Source organism: Pinus tabuliformis, chromosome 7 (genome assembly GCF_031772625.1).
Source record: "Pinus tabuliformis cultivar Carrire ecotype Pingquan chromosome 7, CPIR1, whole genome shotgun sequence".
Classification (NCBI taxonomy): domain Eukaryota; kingdom Viridiplantae; phylum Streptophyta; class Pinopsida; order Pinales; family Pinaceae; genus Pinus; species Pinus tabuliformis.
In genome coordinates, this window is record NC_142293.1 from 1,524,115,798 (window position 1) to 1,524,136,825 (window position 21,028).

The following is a 21,028-nucleotide window of genomic DNA, read 5'->3' on the forward strand; positions in this document are numbered from 1 at the left end:
CAATAATCAAAATAGATAAAAACGTTATGGTAAAAAAATAATTTTACTTTCGGAGAAAATCTATTAATTTATGTAACAATAGAAGTTATGTTGAATATTATATGTCTTTGTGTCCCTAAGAAGTAGAAGAAATGTTTAAACAACAAATGTTGTTGGAAGATTGTAATATTTACTTTTAAGTAATAAAAATACTAATACCCTACACCATGGATGTTTCCATGGCATATTTCCAAGGTTTTACCACAAATATATGTCTTGTTAAATGAAATTATGTTATTTTTTTATTTTTCCATTATTTATTTGCAACTAATTTATTCTGTAAATTTATCAAATTTTGTGGGCTCACTTTTCTCAGCAATTAGTCACCAACTAGTATTATAACATTTTCCTTTTTGTTGCAGTTGTATTCAAGTTCGGTGTTTGTTCTGTACCACTAAATTATGTAGGTTTCAAATGGAAAATTCAAGGTGGTTAAGTTCAATGGGAAGAATAAATTTGAGATATGGAACCTCAATATCCATGATTTATTGGTGTAAAAAAGATAACAAAATCCATTTGTAGGTAATAAAAAGAAACATGCAAGTATGTTGAATGAGGACTAGGAGTATTTACATACAAGACACCATTTTATTGTGTTTGTAAGCAACAACAATATATGAGGAAGCAAACAAGTCTCCTCATTTATAGCATCAACAAGTAGGGGATATAAGAAAGAAAGGAATAAAGGAACTAATATACCATAAGTTGCTTCTAGATTTAAAATCTTTAAATATCAATTTCTACAAGTATTCCATTTTATGGAAATGATGCAAACAAAAGTTTAAAATAAATAATCATGAAAGTAAGGGTATTTTAGATTATATTCATTCATATGTTTTTGGGGCAACCTCTATATTTTCTTTCGAAGGATAATCATACTTTGTGACCTTTATAGATGATTACTCTATAAAGGTGCTAGTTTATTTCTCTAAAAGCATTTAATCAATTTATTTTTTTGGTCAAAAAGAGAACTCACAAGTTAATAAAGTGTTTAAGAACAGATAATGGAGGCAATTTCACATCTTTGGAATTTGAAAATTATTACAATAAATATAGGATCAAAAGGCGCAAAACAATAGTTTACTCTCCTTAGTAAATGGTATAAACACATGAGCATTACTCTTCTAGACAGAGCAAGGAGCATGTTTAGTAATTCCAAGTTGCATCAAAAGTTGTGGGCAGAAGCCATCACTATAGCTTTCTATGTGGTAAATTGGTAACTTTTGGTTGAGATAGATTTAAGGATTCTTATACATTTATGTGCTAATCATTCTTGTGATTACTCAAATTTGAAAATGCTTGGTAGTGTTTATTATACTCTTATTTCTAAATATCAACTTTGTAATTTCGACCCTAGATCAATTTTGATCAAATAAGTGTGTCTTTATTGGTTATGGCGATGGAGTTAATGGATACAATTTGTGGGATCCTACTACCCACAAAACCATATTTATTAGAGATGTAGTATTCATTGAATCTTCTCTCACAAAATTAAGCATAGCAGTAGTTGAAATTAAATAGGGTCAAGTACCACAAAATCATAACATCTAGTTGAAAACTTAGACATCTACAAAAAAGAAGGGAGAATGAGGATAATTTTGAAGAAGATGAAGAGGATGCAAAAAATATATTCGAAAATGTGGAAAGGGTAAATTTGAAAGGCATTAATAAATATTGGTAGAAAAGGGGTATTCTTGATTCGAATGTATTCATTTCCATGAAATGTTTTCATCAAATGTAAGCTTGTTTATATTCTTGTAATATTATCGCTAATTATTCTACTTGATATTCAGTTAGAGTAGATGTTAAAACAACATTTTTTCATGGATATTGTTAGGGTCCTATAATTTTTAGAGGATTTCTTGATTATAGCTGATCATTATTATATGTAGGATGTTGTAAATAATATTCCATGTTGTAAATTATTTTCAAAAAGGTCAAAACCTTGAGAAAAAAAATGCTTATATGCCATTGTATCCAAAGTTTTAGTGACAATGTAAAAAGAAGAAAGGCATGAATGGATAAAGTATTGGACATATTTTATATTTCTAAATCTTTATCCTAAGTTCAAAGAAAGAATCAAAAGGCACAAGTGGACAAGTCTCTTTTGTCACTTATGTTTAAAGTACAACATTGAAGGCATTGGGATTTTATCCCACTCTTGATCAACGAACTTCATCCATTTTCCCCCCCCTCTCCATCCTAGCTTTACTGCTAGGGGGGCGGGGGGGTCCGAAAAGGTGGTATTCCCCACCAGGTCCCATGGCTACCTGTCCTCTCCCCTACATTTCATACCCCCACCATCTGATACCACTAACCACCCACTACCCCCTCCGAAAACCTCTTCCCCTCATCCACTTACCATGTCCCCATTTCATCACCTTCGCCACTCCTATCCCAACACGTATCCTCCACCCATTACTCCTGCGCCAACGTACACTCATCATTTCCCTCCTCATATTCCACTCCTATTTGGCCACCTAATCATATTTTCGCAAACCATGTGCCTCCATGACACTTCACGCCTCCACGTCATTCATTTGTCTCATGATCAGTTGAAACTATGCTTTTTCCTACACGCCACATTGATTTCAAACATGGTTTCCAAACCTATGAGGATTAATTTTCAGAAATTGAAAGGGGTTTTTTCTTCCAATATCTTCATGTACAAAAACCTCTCTCATTTTTCTAACATCTATTATGGTTTTGGATATACATATGAATCTTTGCAGACATATTTTACCAAATTGTCTTGTTTAGTCATACTTTTTCATAACATATTGTGGCCAATAAGAGATGACTCTTGATAAACGGTTGGAGGTTTGTGTTCCTATGATTCCAAAATATAATAACCTACTTCCTATTTTACACAGCTATCAAAGAATGAGAGATACATTTATATCTTTACAGCCTAATTTTTGGACTATGGAAAGTCATGTTTCAGCCACCGTTTTGCAGAAAATATTGGGAACAACTGGAGCAAAATCTTGGGAAACTGAGAGAGGTTTATCTCCAGAACATATTTATATACAAGAATCTCTCTCACTATTTACAAAGATATCTCAGATTAAGATATACAAATGGATGACTGGACCCCATTTTGTAGAATTTCGAGAGGAAAATGCTCAAAGACAGTTAGCCACCTCATCAACTAAGAGTTGCAATCAAATTTGAATTTCTCTTCTTTGTCAACAGAAATCCATAATGATAGTGCCAAGTAGATACATTAGTTTTGAATTTCCTATATTTCATTTCTATTTTTGTAAAATAATTTAGGATATTTGTAAAACGATCTTGAGATTTTTATCAAGATATTTTAGTTTAGAATTTGTATAAATAATTCATCATTTGAAGTAAGAAAGGGTTGGGATTTGTATAAAGAAATATATTGTCAAATGTAAATATGCTCATTGAGCTGAAATGGACTTATCAATAATACAAAGACTTTTCACAAGATTCTTGTGCTACACTGTCCAGGTGATGTTTTCCTTATTGTAGTTGTTGTTTCCACTATTATTTTTTGTATGTTTATCATCTAAAATCTAATTGTAAAACAGGAGATGTGAAAAATAAGATATGTTATTGAGCACCTTATTTGTATTATTTTTACAATATTAATGTTTTCTTGTAAAGTCTAACTGAGAAATTCTTAAATGTTTTTCAATCACTACTGAAACACACTTTTTCTCCACTTCATAATTCAATTTAAAAGATCTTGTAAATGTAACTAGGTCAATGCCCTGTGATTACTCTTTTGAACATTTGATGCAGCATCCAACTTTATTTGACTCCATTTCCCAATGGATTTCTCTTGATCTTCCAACCAAATCATTTTCAAAATCAAACTTTGAACCCAATAACTAGCCTGAAATTCCTAGTAAACAAAGCTAAATCTCACAAAGAGATCCTTCTCTGAGTTTAGAAGGGCTAGATCCTAAACTTGAAAGTGGTTTTGATGTTTCCTCCGTGGTTTTTTCTTCAGCCTTGAAATTATGGAACACTAACATAGTGGCTACCATAATTCGGAGGACATTTTATCTTCCTCAAAAAAGTGTATCAAGTTCGAGATCTGATTGTTGATGGTTAACAATGATCAAACACAAGAAGGCTGAATTTTTCACCTGGCGACTCCATGTTTCAAGAATCCGGAGTTCAAAGTTTGCATGGAAAATCCCTTATCAAAGAATCCAGAATTGTGAAGCATTTATGGTGACTCCATTTCATTGTTGATTGTTTTCAAAATGAGTTCAAGAATACAATGCAAGTATGCTCCTATGGACAGATCAAGAATTCTAGGTTTTCCAAATATCATGCCCAGCAGTGATTGGTTAACTTATCTTCCATTGTTTAAAGATCAAAAAGGAGATGATGATGATGTACATTTATTGAGGTTTCATATGCACATCCATAAGCTTAAAATTAAATTTCATGAAGATTTTCTTATGAAAAAATTTATGGCAACTTTGGAGGAAAAGGCTAGATCTTGGTATGAAAATCTACCTGCTGCTAGTATATGTTTGTTAAAGCATTTTCATATTGTTTTTTATGAGAAATATAAAGGGGATTATCCACCTTTGTTGCTGATTCAGAACTATTGTGATCATTTTGAAAGTTTTATTCAATATTTGGAAGATTACTATCATGATGATCAGTTCAAAAATGATGAAATACTAGAGGCTTTAGATGGAAATCCTTTCCAACATTATGAACAAAAAGTAGAAGTCTTCCTTAAATTGTCTTACCCTTAGGAAGAAACAGAGGATGTATGTTGTCTATATGTTCATGAAGATTCCCCACAGGAAATAATTCTTGCAGCACCACAACAAACCAATCAGCTAGAGGTAAACGAAGAAATTCAACAGCCTGAACTCGATCAAGGAGAGGACAACAGTGAAAATCAGCAAGTAAAGGATATTGCTTTCATATTTGAGGATATTCAAGGGCATTCAGAACACTTGACTATAGTGGATAATAACAAGGAAAAATAGTTTTCTCCCATTCAGTTTGAAGAGAATCAGTTTCAACACATAAGTAAGACAATACTTCGGAATGAGGTTTGTTTTCCTGTTTTAAATCATCCTGAAGATAGACTTATGTTGCATGTTTTCAATGATCCTTTGGTAATTTTATTGCAGTCATCGATGAAGGGAAAATTTTCTAGATTCATTAATGCAGCTACAGAATCCAGTGGAAAAGTTAAGTTTCCGTTTTTTGAATTTTTTTTCCACCTAAAGAAGTGGAATGCAAACTTCAGTTAAGTATCCATTTGCTTGAATGGTTGCACTAGATGTTTGTTATCACTTGATATGGTAGTCATTTTATCATATTAAAGTAGGTACCGGAGTGCAAATAAGCTCAATACTTTGAGCATTTTTGTTTTTCAACGCATTCTTTCCAGTTTCAGTTTCAGATTTCAGTACGACTTTCAATTCATTGTATATTTCAGATTTCAGTGTGCAGAATGGTTTTGATTTCAGTTTGAGAGTTTTTCAGTAGCAGAGATTTCATGGCATAACAGGTTGCAGGTTTTTGGGATTAGCCCAATGGATCGGGCTACTAGCCTACGGTGTTCTTGACACTTCACCAGGAAATGCCATCCCTAGCTGGAGCCACTGTTAGGGTCCTATAATTTTTATAGGATTGCTTGATTATAGCTTATCATTATTATATTTCAAATGTTGTAAATTATTTTCAAAAAAGTTCAAAACCTTGAGAAAATAAAAAATATGCTTATATGTGATTTTTTCCAAAGGTTTAGTGACAATGTAAAAAGCAGAAAGGCATGAATGGATAAAGTATTGGACATATTTTATATTTCTAAACCTTTATCCAATGTTCAAAGCCAAAATCAGAAGGCACAAGCAGAAAAATCTCTTTTGTTGCTTATGGTTAAATTACAACAACATTGAAGGCATTAGGATTTCTTCCCTCTCTTGATCAACGGGCTTCATCTGTTTTCGCCCCCCCCCCCCCTCCATCCTAGCTTTATCGCTTGGGAAGGGGGGGTTCTGAAAAGGTGGTATTCCCCACCGGGTCACATGGCTATGCATTCGCTCCCCTACATTTTTCACCACCCTGGATGATACCACTAACTGCCCACTACCCCCTCCGGAAATCACTTCCCCTCATCCACTTACCATGTCCCCACTTCATCATCTCTGCCACTCCTATCCCACCACATATCCTTCGCCCATTACTCCCACGCCAATGTACACTCACCATGTCCCTCCTCATCTTCCACTTCTATTCAGACACCTAATCATATTTTCACCAACCATGTGCCTCCATGACACTTCACGCCTCCACGTCATTCATCTATCTCATGATCAGTTGAAACTATGCTTTTTCTTACACGCCACATTGATTTCAAACATGGTTTCCAAACCAATGAGAATGTAGTTTCAGAAACTGAAAGGGGGTTTTTCTACCAATACGCTCATGTACAAAAACCTCTCTCAGTTGTCTAACAGCTATTATGGTTTGGGATATACAAATGAAGCTTTGCAGACATATTTTCCCAAATTTTCTTGTTTAGTCATACATTTTCAAAACATATTCTGCCCAATCAGATGACGCTTGAGAAATGGGAGGAGTTTTGTGTTCCTAATATGCAAAAAAACAATTCCCTAGTTCATATTTTACACAACTACTACAGAATGAGAGATACATTTACATATTTACAACCTATTTTTCGGACTTTGCAAAGTCCTGTTTTAGTCACCATATTGCATAAAATTTTGGGAACAACTGGAGCTGAATTTTGGGAAACTAAGAGAAATTTGTCTCCATAGGATATTCATCTACAATAACCTCTCTCATTGTTTACAGAGATATCTCAGATTGAGATATACAAAGGGATGACGGGACCCTATTTTGCAGAATTTCGGGAGGAAAATGCTCAAAGATAGTTAGCCACCTCATCAACTAAGAGTTGCAATGAAATGTGAATTTCTGTTCTTTGTCAACAGAAATCGATAATGATAGTTCCAAGTAGATACTTTAGCTTTTAATTCCCTACATTTAATTTCTATTTGTGTAAAAGAGTTTAGGATATTTGTAAAAAGATCTTGAGATTTTTATCAAGATATTTTAGTTTAGAATTTGTATAAATACTTCATCATTTGAAGTAAGAAAGGGTTGGGATTTGTATGAAGAAATCTATTGTCCAATGTAAATATTCTCATTGAGCTCAAATGGACTGATCAATAATACAAAGACTTTTCACAGATTCTTGTGCTACACTTTACTGGTGATATTTTTCTTATTGTAACTATTGTTTCCACTGTTATTCTATGTATGTTTATCATCTGAAATCTAATTGTAAAATAGGAGATGTGAAAAATAAGGTACGTTATTGAGCACCTTATTTTGATTGTTTTTACAATCTGTATGTTTTCTTCTAAAGGATGATTGAGAAATTTTTAAATGCTTTTCAATCACTACTAAAACACACTTTTTCTCCACTTCATAGTTCAATTTAAAATATCCTGTAAATGTAACTAGCTTGTCCTGTGATTACTCTTTTAAACATTTGATGCAACATCCAGCTTTATTTAACTCCATTTCCCAATGGATTCCTCTTGATCTTCCGACCAAACCATTTTCAAAATCAAACTCTAAACTCAATAATTAGCCTGAAATTCCCAGTAAACAAAGCTAAATCTCACAGAGAGATCCCTCTCTGAGCTTAGGAGGGCTAGATACTAAACTCGAAAGTGGTTTTGATTTTGCCTCCGTGGTTTTTCCTTCAGCCTTGAAATTACGGAATGTTAACAGATATATGGATGACAAAATATATATGGAACAACCATATGGGTTTGTTCATAATAATAAATAATATTTGTTTGCAAACTAAATAATTCATTACATGCCATGAAGTAGTCTGCAAGACAATGGTATAAGAAGTAGATTCCTTTATAGTGACCCACAATTTTCATGATCATTGTGTTTATTTCATATTTTTAATAAATGGTATGTTAATTATCATGGTTTTATATGTTGATAATATTCTTATAGCAAGCAAAAGCACGGTTAATATAAACATGTTAAACGATCAATTGGCTTTGATTTTTTTATATGAAGGATCTACGAGCAACAAAACAATGTTGAGCATAAAAATACACAAATATAGGAAAAAATGTAAGCTTTGTTTGTCACAAAAGAATTATGTGGAGAAGATACTCATGAGATTTGGTATGAATAATGTGGAATCAATAAATATACCTTTGGCTTTCCATTTTAGGATTTCTTCTAATTTATGTGCTAGTAATAATGAAAAAAATAATTACTATTTGGATATATCTATGGTTGGAATTTGTAGAACATAAATCTACATAATTATATGCTATTTTCATTGTTAATGGCCCATTCAAAATGAACATTATGGATAGAAAATCAACATTATAGATCATTCTCTAGATTTATGTTTCTAAGAAAAATATTATGTCTTGTGTACCATACACTAGAACAATAGGAAGTTAAATGTATGTGATGATATGCACAAGACTATATATTTCACATGCAGTTGGTGTTATGAGTAGATACATTGCAAATCTAGGTAGAGAGTACTAGAAAATAGTGAAATCAATGATTTTATGTCTTAGAAGCGCAAGTTATTCTTGTATCACACATAATGGTTGCAATGATTTAGTTTGTTGTTATGTTTATTTAGATTTTATTGTTGATTTGGACAAAAAATACCTACTTCAAGTTGTGTCGTTAATCTTGTAGGAGGATCCATTTTTTGGATATCAAGGATTCAAGAAATGGTTGTTTTATACACTACTAAGGCATAATTATAAATGTGTCATATGCATTCAAGGAGGAAATCTAGTTAAAGGGTATATTGAGTGAGTTTGGAGAAGTACACGACAATGCATATGCATTATGGGATAGTAAAAGTACTATCATTTAACTAAAAATCCATCTTATCATTGTTAGACCAATAATATTGATATTAAAAAATAGTCTATATCATAGGTTATTGATGGGGGTGGAATAGATATCAAGAAAGTACACACTCAATAAATTTTTACAAATGTGTTTACAAAAAAAATAAAGTTAGAGAAGCTATTATGATATTTGGATTTTATCAGCTTGGAGAAAAGGTGATGGATGGGCTTAGGCAAGGTATCACGTAAATTGTTGTTAAGTTAGAGACTGTTGGAATTGGAACAAAACAATGAGGCAAAAATTAATCCATGTAACGATGGCATTCCATACGATAGTGGATGTTATGTTGATGACATTATATATCTACTTATACTTAAGTGGGATAAGAAAATTGTAAACAACAACTATTATGGAAGATTACAATCATTACCACTAAGCAATAGGAATATCAATACCTTACCTTATGGATGTTTTCTTGGCATTTATCAAGTTTTTATCGTGGAAATTTTGTCTTATTGAATGTTACTATGTTATTCATTTTATTTTCCCAATATTTCTTCACAACTAATTTATGTTGGAAATTTATATGATTATTTTCTATCTTCTTAAGGGGAAAAATTTAGGTTAATATCCCTAACAAAACTTGATTACATGGAGGATTAAGTGCCCATGCTTAGTTGGATTTACAACAGTTAAATAGAAAATTACAGTATTGATTATTGTAGTTGCATGAGAGAGGAAATATTCAAGGAAAGGGAAAAGTTGAAATAGGATACTTGTTAGTGAATATGTTGTAGGAACACTACCGTGTATTTTAAATTTTACATTAAATATGAAGAAAGACACAAGACATGTTATAGACAACATGAGAGATCTTGAATGAAGTTAAAATTTTCTTTATGAATAAGATATGTCACAAAGTTTATTTTGTCAAAAGCATTAACAGATTGCCTTGGGGACATGTGTAAAATGTTAAGCAAGTGACTCCATGTTATGTTTCTTTGAGAAAGTATATGGATACACCAAAATCACATGAGCAAGTGACCTCTTGATATCATTTGAAATGGAAGGAAAATTCAAATCACACACCAAAACACCGCATTTTCATTATGTTATTATGATGACTTAGTACATAAATAAATATGCTTAGTTGAAATACAAATTTTGTGGATCTATTGTTACATACATTGCCCCTATTTCTTGTGAGCTTATCTCAATAAATATCATCCACCTTAAAGAGATGTCTAATTTTTTCCACTAGCAAATGTAGGTATTCATTGCAACAAGTAATGTGAATGTGCATAGAGACACTTATGTGGATTCCTCCTTGTCCATGTTATCTTCAAGTCCCAAATAATTATTAGTTATATCTAAAACCCTTGGGAAGGATGTAGTTCAACATATTACATCATCCCCCCATTCAATGGATTCCATCATTCAATGCAATCATCATTCCCGTATGGTCTGGATATAGGGTTCTAAATCCATGTAATAGCCTAGTAATAGGTTCATTATTGTAAGTGGGTTATTTTACATAGGAATTGATATGCTAGTAAATCCCACATTCACCGCTCCATAAAATATTTCAGACATAATTCATGGATGTTATGAAACCAGCTCACAAAAAGATAGAAAAGATAGATCAATTCCTTAGAAATAATCCTCTTCGAGGGGGCAACCTCCTTTACATTACACAAATGAACAATTATTAGATGATTCAAATGAAAAAACCTCCTTTCTATATATAGGAGTCTAACGGATCACAATATAACCAAGCCAACCTAACAATAATAATATAAAGGCACAAAAATAACAATAGATGGATTCTATGGGGCACAATAATAACAATATGGGGACAATAGGGGCACAATAATAATAATAAGGGATACAACAACAATAGTAATGGGGAAATCACTAGTATTATAGGGACCTAACATACCCCTCTCATTCAAAAAAGTGTTGTCCTCAACACTTGAGTAGTTTTGGATGCTTCTGTATAAAATTCTCATCCTCCCATGTGGAATATTCAACGGATAAGTTCTTCTACTTGATGAGATGCTCCAAAATTGATCGATTTCGTAGCTGTCGAGTTCTTGTTTCTGTGACTGCTTCAGGGTTCCGATATAATTTTTCCTTCCTCATCAAGTTCTGGCAATATTGTTTGAACTGTGAGCTTGTCGCCTATAACCTTCTTTAAACATGAAACATGGAAAACTAGGTGCACTTGAGAAGTTGCACGAAGCTCCAATTTGTATGACATAGTACCAATATTTTGCCACACCTTGTATGGACCATAATACTTTGGTGATAATTTATTATCCTTCTTAGCTTACTTGAGGGACATTTGTTTATATGGTTGTAGCCGTAGGAATAGTCGGTCACCTACATCAAAACTTCTTTCGCTGCGATGTTGATCTACCTGTTGTTTCATTCTATTATGCGCCAACATGAGGTTATCCTTTAAGAGTTGGAGAACTTGTTGTTGATGCTCGATGTGATGTTCCACTGCTTGAGCCTTAGAATTTTCTCTTAAATATGATGTGATGGATGGTGGATGATATCCATAAAGTTCCATAAATGGGGTCATTTTTGTTGCAGTATGGAAGGAAGTGTTATACCACCATTCAGCCAGAGGCAACCATTTGACCCATTGTGTCTGTTTATCATATACAAAGCAATGAAGATATCCTTCCAAACATTTGTTTACTATCTCAGTTTGCCCATCATAATAAGGATGATAAGATGAGCTATGAGTTAACTGATTATCGAGACAAGAAAACAATTTTGTCCAAAAATTTCCAGTGAAAATGGGATCTCTGTCGCTTACAATAATCTTTGGGTTTCCATGTAGCTTTTGAATTGTTTCCATAAATGCAATAGAAACTGTACTGGCTTTAAATGGATATGATAATGCACAAAATTGTGCATACTTGGTAAGTTTTTCAACTACCACCATGATGACACTCTTTCCTTCGGACTTGGGTAAACTCGTGATAAGATCCTTTGAAGCCTCCTCCCAACATTGGCTTGGAATGGAGAAAGGTTGTAATAGACCTGGCGTCTTAATTGTTTCAACTTTATTTTGTTGGAAAACCAAACATTCCACCACAAACTTTTAAATATCCAATTTAAGGCCATCCCAAAAAAATTCCTTCTTAACCCTATGGTAAGTTTTTGAAAATCCTGAGTGCCCTCCTAAGGAAGAAGTGTGAAATTCCATAAGAATCTTTTGTTTGAGTTGGGAATTCTTACATAGCTATAAGCGATCTTTGTACCATAAGAAATCATTCTTCCAGCTAAATGTATCATATGTACTAGAATCTTGTTGTAACTTTCGAATGAGTGCCCACACTTCTTCATCATTCTATCATTCCTCCCTTGCTTCGTTTATCCAATCTAGTTGGATAATAGAAATGGCGCACAACAATGCTTCCACATCCTCATCCTTTCTTGAGAGTGCATCTGCCACAACATTTTGCTTCCCTTTTTTGTAGATGATTTCAGAGTCATAACCCAACATCTTTGCGACCCATTTTTGTTGCTCTTCAGAGGATAATCTTTGTTCTAAAAAGTATTTAAGACTATCATGATCCGTTTTTACCTTGAAGTGTCTTCCCATTAGGTAGGGTCTCCATTTCTTAAGTGCATGTAGTATTGCTAACATTTCCTTCTCATAAATAGCTTTTTGTAAATACTTTCCCTTGATTGGATGACTTTCGAAAGCAATGGGTCTTTCATCTTGCATTAAAACAACACCAATTCCATTTCCTAAAGCATCACATTCCACAATAAAGGTTTTTGTGAAGTCTGGCGTAGCTAAGACCAGTGCTTGGCACATTGCCTCATTAAGATGTTCAAAGGCCTTTGTTGCTTCTAGAGTCCATGAAAATGTATCTTTCCATGTTGTTATAGGTGCCGCTATTCTCCCATAATTCTTAACAAACTTGCGAAAATACCCTGTCAACCCAAGAAATCCTCGTAGATGCTTTATGGATTTGGGGATTTTCCATTCCTTAATGGCTTTAATTTTGCTAGGGTCTACCTTAATGCTTTCATGAGATACAATATGACCCAAATGTTCCACCTCTTGTACTCCAAAGAAACATTTGGAGCTTTTTGCATATAATTGTTTCTCCTCCAATAGTTTGAGCACCCTGTCAACATGTTCAACATGATCCTTCCAAGACTTGTTTTAGATTAGTATATCATCAAAAATACCAACACAAATTTTCTAAGGAAGGGTTTGAAAATGGAATTCATCAAACCTTGAAATGTAGAAGGTGCATTAGTAAGGCCAAAAGGCATGACAAAAAATTCATAATGACCCTCATGAGTTCTAAATTTTGTTTTCGGAATGCCTTCAATATTCATTTTGATTTTATGATATCCTAAACAAAGATCCAACTTGGTGAACTAAATTGATCCATGCAATTCATCCAATAATTCATAAATGACAGGAATGGGAAATTTATCTTTAACAGTGAGATTTTTGAGCTCCCTATAATCTACACACATGCACCATGATCCATCCTTCTTGTGCACCAATACTACTAGAGCAGAGAAAGAACTTTGACTAGGTTGAATTATACCAGCCTCTAGCATTTCTGCAACCATACGTTCAATTTCACTCTTTTGGGCATAGGGATATCTGTACGACCTCATGTCTAGAGGAACACTGCCCGGAATCAAATCAATAGCATGATCATGATCACGAATAGGTGGGAGACCTTTGGGACTCTCAAATACCTTGGAATTATGATTGTCCAAGACTTTTTAGGGATCTGGAGAAATAGATTATTTCGATGTGGGAACCTCTAGCGAACATAATTGTGTAATTACACCTCGTTGTTCCTTCTTTAGAAGCTTTGTCATACCGTTAGAGCTTATTATCTTTCCCGGTTTCTTTGCAATACCCCTTAATTCAACTTCCTTTCCTTCCGTAGAAAATTTCATGAAAAGTTCTTGAAAATTAAAAGCTTATACCCAAGGATTGTAGCCATTGGACTCCTAGTACAACATCAGCACCACCCATTGGAATGGAAAGAATTGGGCTATTCAGTACATATTCTCCCATGGATAGCTTCACATTATGGCACTTTCCAGAGAAATTTATGGTTCCTCCACTTACAACCATTACTTGGAACTCTAGTGCTAGATATAGGAAGCAATTCAATTCCTTTGCTATCTTACAATGAATAAAATTATGGGTACTTCCCGAATCAATCAACACTATTGCCTTTTTCTTCTTGATATGTTCTTCTATCTTGATAGTTTGAGGAGTGGTAATTCTAGACAATGCATTACAAGATATGGTCGGATTCATTTCTTCTTTATCTAGGGTTTGTTCCTGGAGTATATCCTCTTCTTTTGACATTTCTTGTTCCTTTTCTTCCTCCTATTCACAATCTATGTAGAATAATTTCTTCTCATCACACCTATGACCTTTAGTGTATTTGCTATCACAATTGTAACAAAGCCCTTTTTTATTTTTTCTTCCAATTGTTATGGTGTCAACCTTGTAGGTTGTGGAAGGCTAGGGGCAGCAACACTTTCATCTTTATAGTTGTGAGTGGTAGGCTTCCTGGTTGCCATAATTTTGCTTTCCATTTTTCTTGCTAACCTAAATGCCTTCTCCAATGAATCAGGTTCCCAAAGGCAAACCTCATGTTGGATATTATCCTTTAAAGTCCCTATGAACACATCAATCCTATGCTCCTCTAGAATATCTTTTACCCTTATGTTCAATTTTTGGAAGTCCTTAATGTGCTCCATCATTGAACCCTTTTGTTTGAGATTTATCAATTGGCTAAAAAAAGTGTTGCTTTTTTTATCCTCATAATGTGCTATCATTTCTTCTGTAAAAATTGGCCAAGTGACAATTTGTTTACGAGACAAAATTCATCGATATGATACAAATTGATTTGGTTCCAAATATAAAGTTACAATATCTACCTTTTGTGTGGTTTGCACATTATGGAGATTGAAAAATTGCTCCATCTGTAGTTCCATGTTCCGGGATCCTTGCCATCAAACTTCCTCATGTCTATTTTTGGAACATGGTGGGTCTTCAATCCAACATTAGAGTCTATGAAATCATGATTAACATTTCTTTTGTTCTCATCATGAGTTTTCTTTACTACCCTTTCACCATTAGTGACCATTTCTTGTAGCAACTTATTCAAATTTATCTTCAATTCTTCCATCTTATCGTCCATGCCATTCATCTTAGCTTCCATCTTAGCGTCCATGCCATTCGTATTAGCTTCCATGCCATTCATCTTAACTTTCATTCCATTCATATTAGCTTCCACTCCATTTATCTTGGCTTCATTTACCTTTAGTGAGAGTGAAATTTGTTGTACTTGGTCTTGTAATTTTGATATATCATGTTGCATTTCTTCCTCTTCTTCACGAGTCATGCTAGAGCTTTTAGGTTGCTTACTAGGTGTTTCCATTTTCTTTCTTTGGGGCATTAATTAATGCTAATAATTCTTCACTATTCCCTTTGAATTCCTTCAAACTAATTTTTCAAACCAATCTTATGCAAAATTTAAAAAAAAAAGAAAACTACACACCTTTTTTTTTCACTTTGTAAGAGATCGATATTGAATCTGTTGTATCTGTAACTGTGGATCTTGAATATCTGAAATCTTGTCCTGTGGTATCCCTTTGAGTCCTCTTTCTAACCCCACAATTCTGGTCAAGATTGGATTCTCCAAGGAAGAGTTATGTCAAATCTCCCACGATGACCTGATTATAGGCTAGTTCAGTAGAGAGAACTTGTATGACGTGCCATGTGTCGTTGTTTCGACCTTAGTACCTAAAACTAATACATAAAAAACTACAATCTGTCCTCTTTCTTAAACTTCTTATGAAATTTCAATCTGATGCTCAAAACAAAAGTTATGATGATTTTCCCCAGGTCACCTGTTTGAAATGTAATTCGGGAGTCTGCAAAAACCCTAACTTCCTCAAATTATATCTCCGCAAATATAGCGAAACAAGCTCTAACATTCAAACCTGAAGTTAAGAATGGTTTTGGCTCAAATGGGTTTTTTTTTAGCTTCTAAAACATCACAGAACAAAATTTATAGCGAAAATTCCACGATGACCTGTTTGGAGCAGCAAAACCGTAGAATCCAAAGCTTTGATACCAAATGTTATGAAACCAGCCCACAAAAAGATAGAAAAGATAGATCAACACCTTAGAAATAAGCCTTTTCGAGGGGGAATGCTCCTTTCATTACACAAATGAATAATTCTTAGATGATTCAAATGACAAAACCTCATTTCTATATATAGGAGTCTAAGGGGTCGCAATATAACCAAGCCGACCTAACAATAAACAATAATAATATAAAGGCACAAAAATAACAATAGAGGAATTATATGGGGCGCAATAATAACAATATGGGGACAATAGAGGCACAACAATAATAATAAGGGATACAACGACAATAGAATGGGGGAATCACTAGTATTATAGGGACCTAACAGTGGATGGTAAGAAAGAGTGACTTCTCCCAGCACTTGCACAAATCTACCACCATAAGAATTACAAAATGTGTTATTTAAGATAACAGTTGTGCTTAGATATTGCATAACTCTCTTATACCCAACGCTAATATTATAAAAATGGAACTAAAATTGGGAGAAGTATCAGTGTTGTTACCTATTAGGATTATAGAGACTAAGCTTAGAATTAAGGCCATTTTAAGACACCATTTCTTCTCGGTAAATTCAAAAATTATTAACCCAATTTCATCATTTAGATACTCCACTATTCAGATAATACTACAAATTTATTTCAACAGATTCAAGGGCCATCCATGATCACCTCAAGGACATGTTCTCCTATTTTAAAGGGAACTAGAAGAAGCATTTTATGAGGCTCCTAGTAGCCATAGGAATCTAGGAATACAGATACCAAGAATATAGCCATATGGTTGAATCCATCAATGCATATTAAAATACAAAAATGTTTTCAGATAATTCAGTGGCAATATATTCTACTTAAATAATAACATGTTCTTTAACTTTTTTTCATTCCTAATTCCAGCAAAATTGATCGTTACCTAGGTTTCAAAGTTAATGACTATGGTAGTAATATTATGTTGAGAGTTTTTAAATATTTATAGTTATTTAATTATTCATAATCATTTTCTTTTAAGAGATACCAATTTCATATCTATTTTTTATATGGGAGTAAGGATAAATGTTACGAAAAAATTTGTGCGTGTAGTAGTGGTACCCTTAATGATGAGCATAAGGGAAGTTAGCTTGATGAGGATATCATTACAATTAATGTGGAGAGTCTTTGTGAGGTCTTTTCATAATATATAGTTGGTGATGCTAGATATGTGAATAAGGTGGAACAAGGTTGGTGTATTACATCTAACTAGTGCATTTTCTATCAATGGAAATTACCTTGTGAATGAAGCTTAGGTGTAGGGTGTTGATTTCATTAGAACAAAAATGGTTCTAAGCGATCTAGCCTATAATAAGTCTTTGGTGAGAAATATTATAATTATTTTTTAGTTTCAAAATGGGAAAGGGGCTCAATAGGTGGTAAAACAAAAGAAAAATAGTGTAATATTGATCTTGAGGGAAAATGCAAGAGTATTCATGGATTGATATGTGATATTAAAGCCAACTACAACATTAGGGCCTATCAAAGTTGCATGCTTTCTAGTGTAGAATTAATGCATAATGATCAGGTGTGTTGTTTTGTATTTGATTAATGTGTTGATGTCAATATTGTATGGAAAACAAGAAGGCATGTGTTGATGTATTATCCAATATCAGTCCATAATTAGAATGTGCTAATTAAAATTACAACCTCGGGAGGTAACAATGTTGAGTGATGTAATCTATTTTACCTTAAACATCATGTATTATGAGAAATGTATGTACTTTAGTTGCAAGGCTCCTTCTTATGTGCTTTAAGTATGATGAGGTCTCAATATTTAAAAAATGTATAACTCTAGAAAGGAATCCATAGTTATATAAATGTTACAGTCCTTACAAGTGTAGGCTGAAGTGGTGAAAGTCTTTTGATTGTAATGCATTTGTGAAATAATGTAAAGTATCCATAAAACATGTGGAAAGGAAGCTATGGTATCAAGTAAACAATTAGATTGCATGGATCTTATAACAATAATTCCACTTGTTAGTTTTGATATAAGAGAGAATGCCTTAGATATAATCTTGATTTTGTCTTAGATGGAGCATGACCCTTGGGTGTACATTTTGACATATTGATAAAGAAATAAATGAAACTTAAATTTCAAAAATTTAAATTAACATACATGCAAATTCAAACTAGCAATCCAAAACTTGAACTTTTCAAAAATTATACTCAATAAGAACATTCTAAGTCCACTCTAAAGATGAACAATATGGGGATAGAAAATCATTTAATACATGCCAATAAATTTCGCATACATCATATTCGAGCAATTCACACTTATCCATTAAGGTGATGATATTGACATAATCTATCTAAAGGATCATATGTGTCAAGATGGTGCTAGTTGCACATATGTCTCAAGGTAGTGCCACCAATACATGGAGCATGGCAGAATAATATGTGGATCATGAAAATTTTTCTTTACATGTTGTGTGCCACACTTCAGGGAAAATTTTAAGAACCACCCTAAATTTATATGTATAATAAATGGGAGAATCCCCATGATACATAGGAAAAATGGGAGGCGACTTTATCAATAATATAATATGTATATATAATTTTTTTGGCGAATATCTCACCAGATTATATTATCTTGTAAAGTCATGGTAAATCTATCACTGAATTAGAAAATATTGTAAGATCTTGGCAAATCTTTCATTTAATAATAAAAAGTGAAGTCTTGGCAAATGTTTTGTTAAAGTATGAAACCATATATGATAATAGGAAAACATATTCATTAAATTGTAATATACTAGCATACATGTTTGGAAAAATGAAACAGAATTTTCTCTTCCTACAAATAATGTTGCAAGTTTCAGTGGCCATGTTTGTTAAGGTTCTCACCGTACACTCTTTCATATCCTTCTATTAGTTTTTATAATATTCTACAACAAAGTTCTTGTAGGTGTTGATCTTGACCACCAGTTCTGTCAAGGTAGGAGAGATTAATTTTTTCTCTACCACTTTTTTCAAGCTACTACTTTTGTCAAGCTATCAAATTTCTTTCTTATTCCATAGAGTCCAACTACGATATAAAAGAAAACATATTTTATACCGCTTTTGTCAAGCTATCAACTTTCTTTCTTATTCCATAGACTCCAACTGTGAGATAAAAAAAAAAAAACACATTTTGTTTACCCCAACACGCTAACAAGTAGCAAGCCCCAACTATATAATATAAGAAAGTAGTAGGTATCCCAAAGGCCTGAAGGGGTTCTAATCGAAAGAAGTGACCGTTTTCAGAAGCCTTCCAATCAATATATTAATATATACATATAGATTTATTATTATTTTAATTGGAAATATTCAATTAAATAATAAAATTTAATTACGTCTCTCCCAATCTAAATTGCTTATTAGCATAATTCACTACCTTCATATGTCTTGCATTTTTTAACAACGTTGTAACATGTGGATTAATTTCCTTTTTGGTGCACAATCTCCGCCTTTTAGGACAATATGGTGCACTGGCCCAACCCCATATGGTGCACTGGCCCAACCCCTATAGATCATTACGACAAATTAAGAAAAACAGAGAAGATGAAAGGTTGTACAAACCAACATATTTTTCAAGCACTGGCCCAACCCCTACAGATCATTACGACAAATTAAGAATAACAGAGAAGATGAAAGGTTGTACAAACCAGCATATTTTTCAAACAACTAATCCAACATCAGTACCTTAACTTTTTCATGAAGATATCATATTGAGAACGTTTGAAAAATGGTGGGAAATCTAGGCACTGACTATCTCTCTTCTACGAGGGTGATGCAGAAAGAGTGATAAGATTTCACTAATCAGAAAAACCAATATTAATGGAGATATTGGTATTTTTTATTAAATTTTGTGAAGTGACTAAATGTAGCTTTAACCATTCACCTTAAGATGTTTTTTATAATATAATTTCCTAAGTCTATTTAATATCTTCATTATCATCAAAACCAACCTATATCCATCTTAACTCCACTTCTACCACTCTTTGAGGGATGAAATCTATTTATCCCTCTCAGCACTTGGTAGACCCGGAATTAAGATGGATCTAAGCTGATAGAATTTTCCTTTTAAATAGTCTATGCTCACATGAATACCATGATATTACCATGGGTTATCATAAACCTGAAGCTTAAAAACTACTATTAATAATTTATAAAAATTAATAAAATTAATAATTGATTTTTATTTTATTTTTTTATTTTAACCAAATTAAAATGTTTAAGTGACATTAAATTACAAGATCCATTTTTACCCTTGATCTACCAAGCCCGAGGATCAAATATTTTTTCACTCTATGCTAGTTTGCATATCATGATATTTGATCCCTCCCGGGGCTTAGTAGATCCAGAGTAAAGATGGATCTATGCTAGTTTAATTCCCCCCTTTAAATAGCCTACATTCCACGTGAATACCATGGGTCAATACCATGTGCCATCTTTTTTTTATTAATACTAATATTAGGGTTAATAATGGGTTAATAATGTTTTTTTGCATGGTATTAATAATAATTTGGCCCATGGTATTTGGCCCATAGTATTTGGCCCATAGGCTTCACCTAAATATAACACATTTTTTGAGTGTTCTTAAATATAATGTGACTTCTGGAGTAAATATAAAAAAATGTTTTATTTATTTACCATACCTCTTGTTTATTTATATTTTTATTAATTTACCATACCTCTTTTATAAATATGGTATTTGGCCCATATGATTCACTTAAATAAAACCTCTTTTTTGAGCCTTCTTAAATAGAAAGAGGGTTATGGACTAAATATAAAAAGAGGTTTTATTTATTTACCATACCTCTAGTTTATTTATATTTATATTTATATTTATTTACCATACCTTTGGAGTAAGTATAAAAAGAGGTTTTATTTATTTACCATACTCCAGTTTATTTATATTTTTATTTA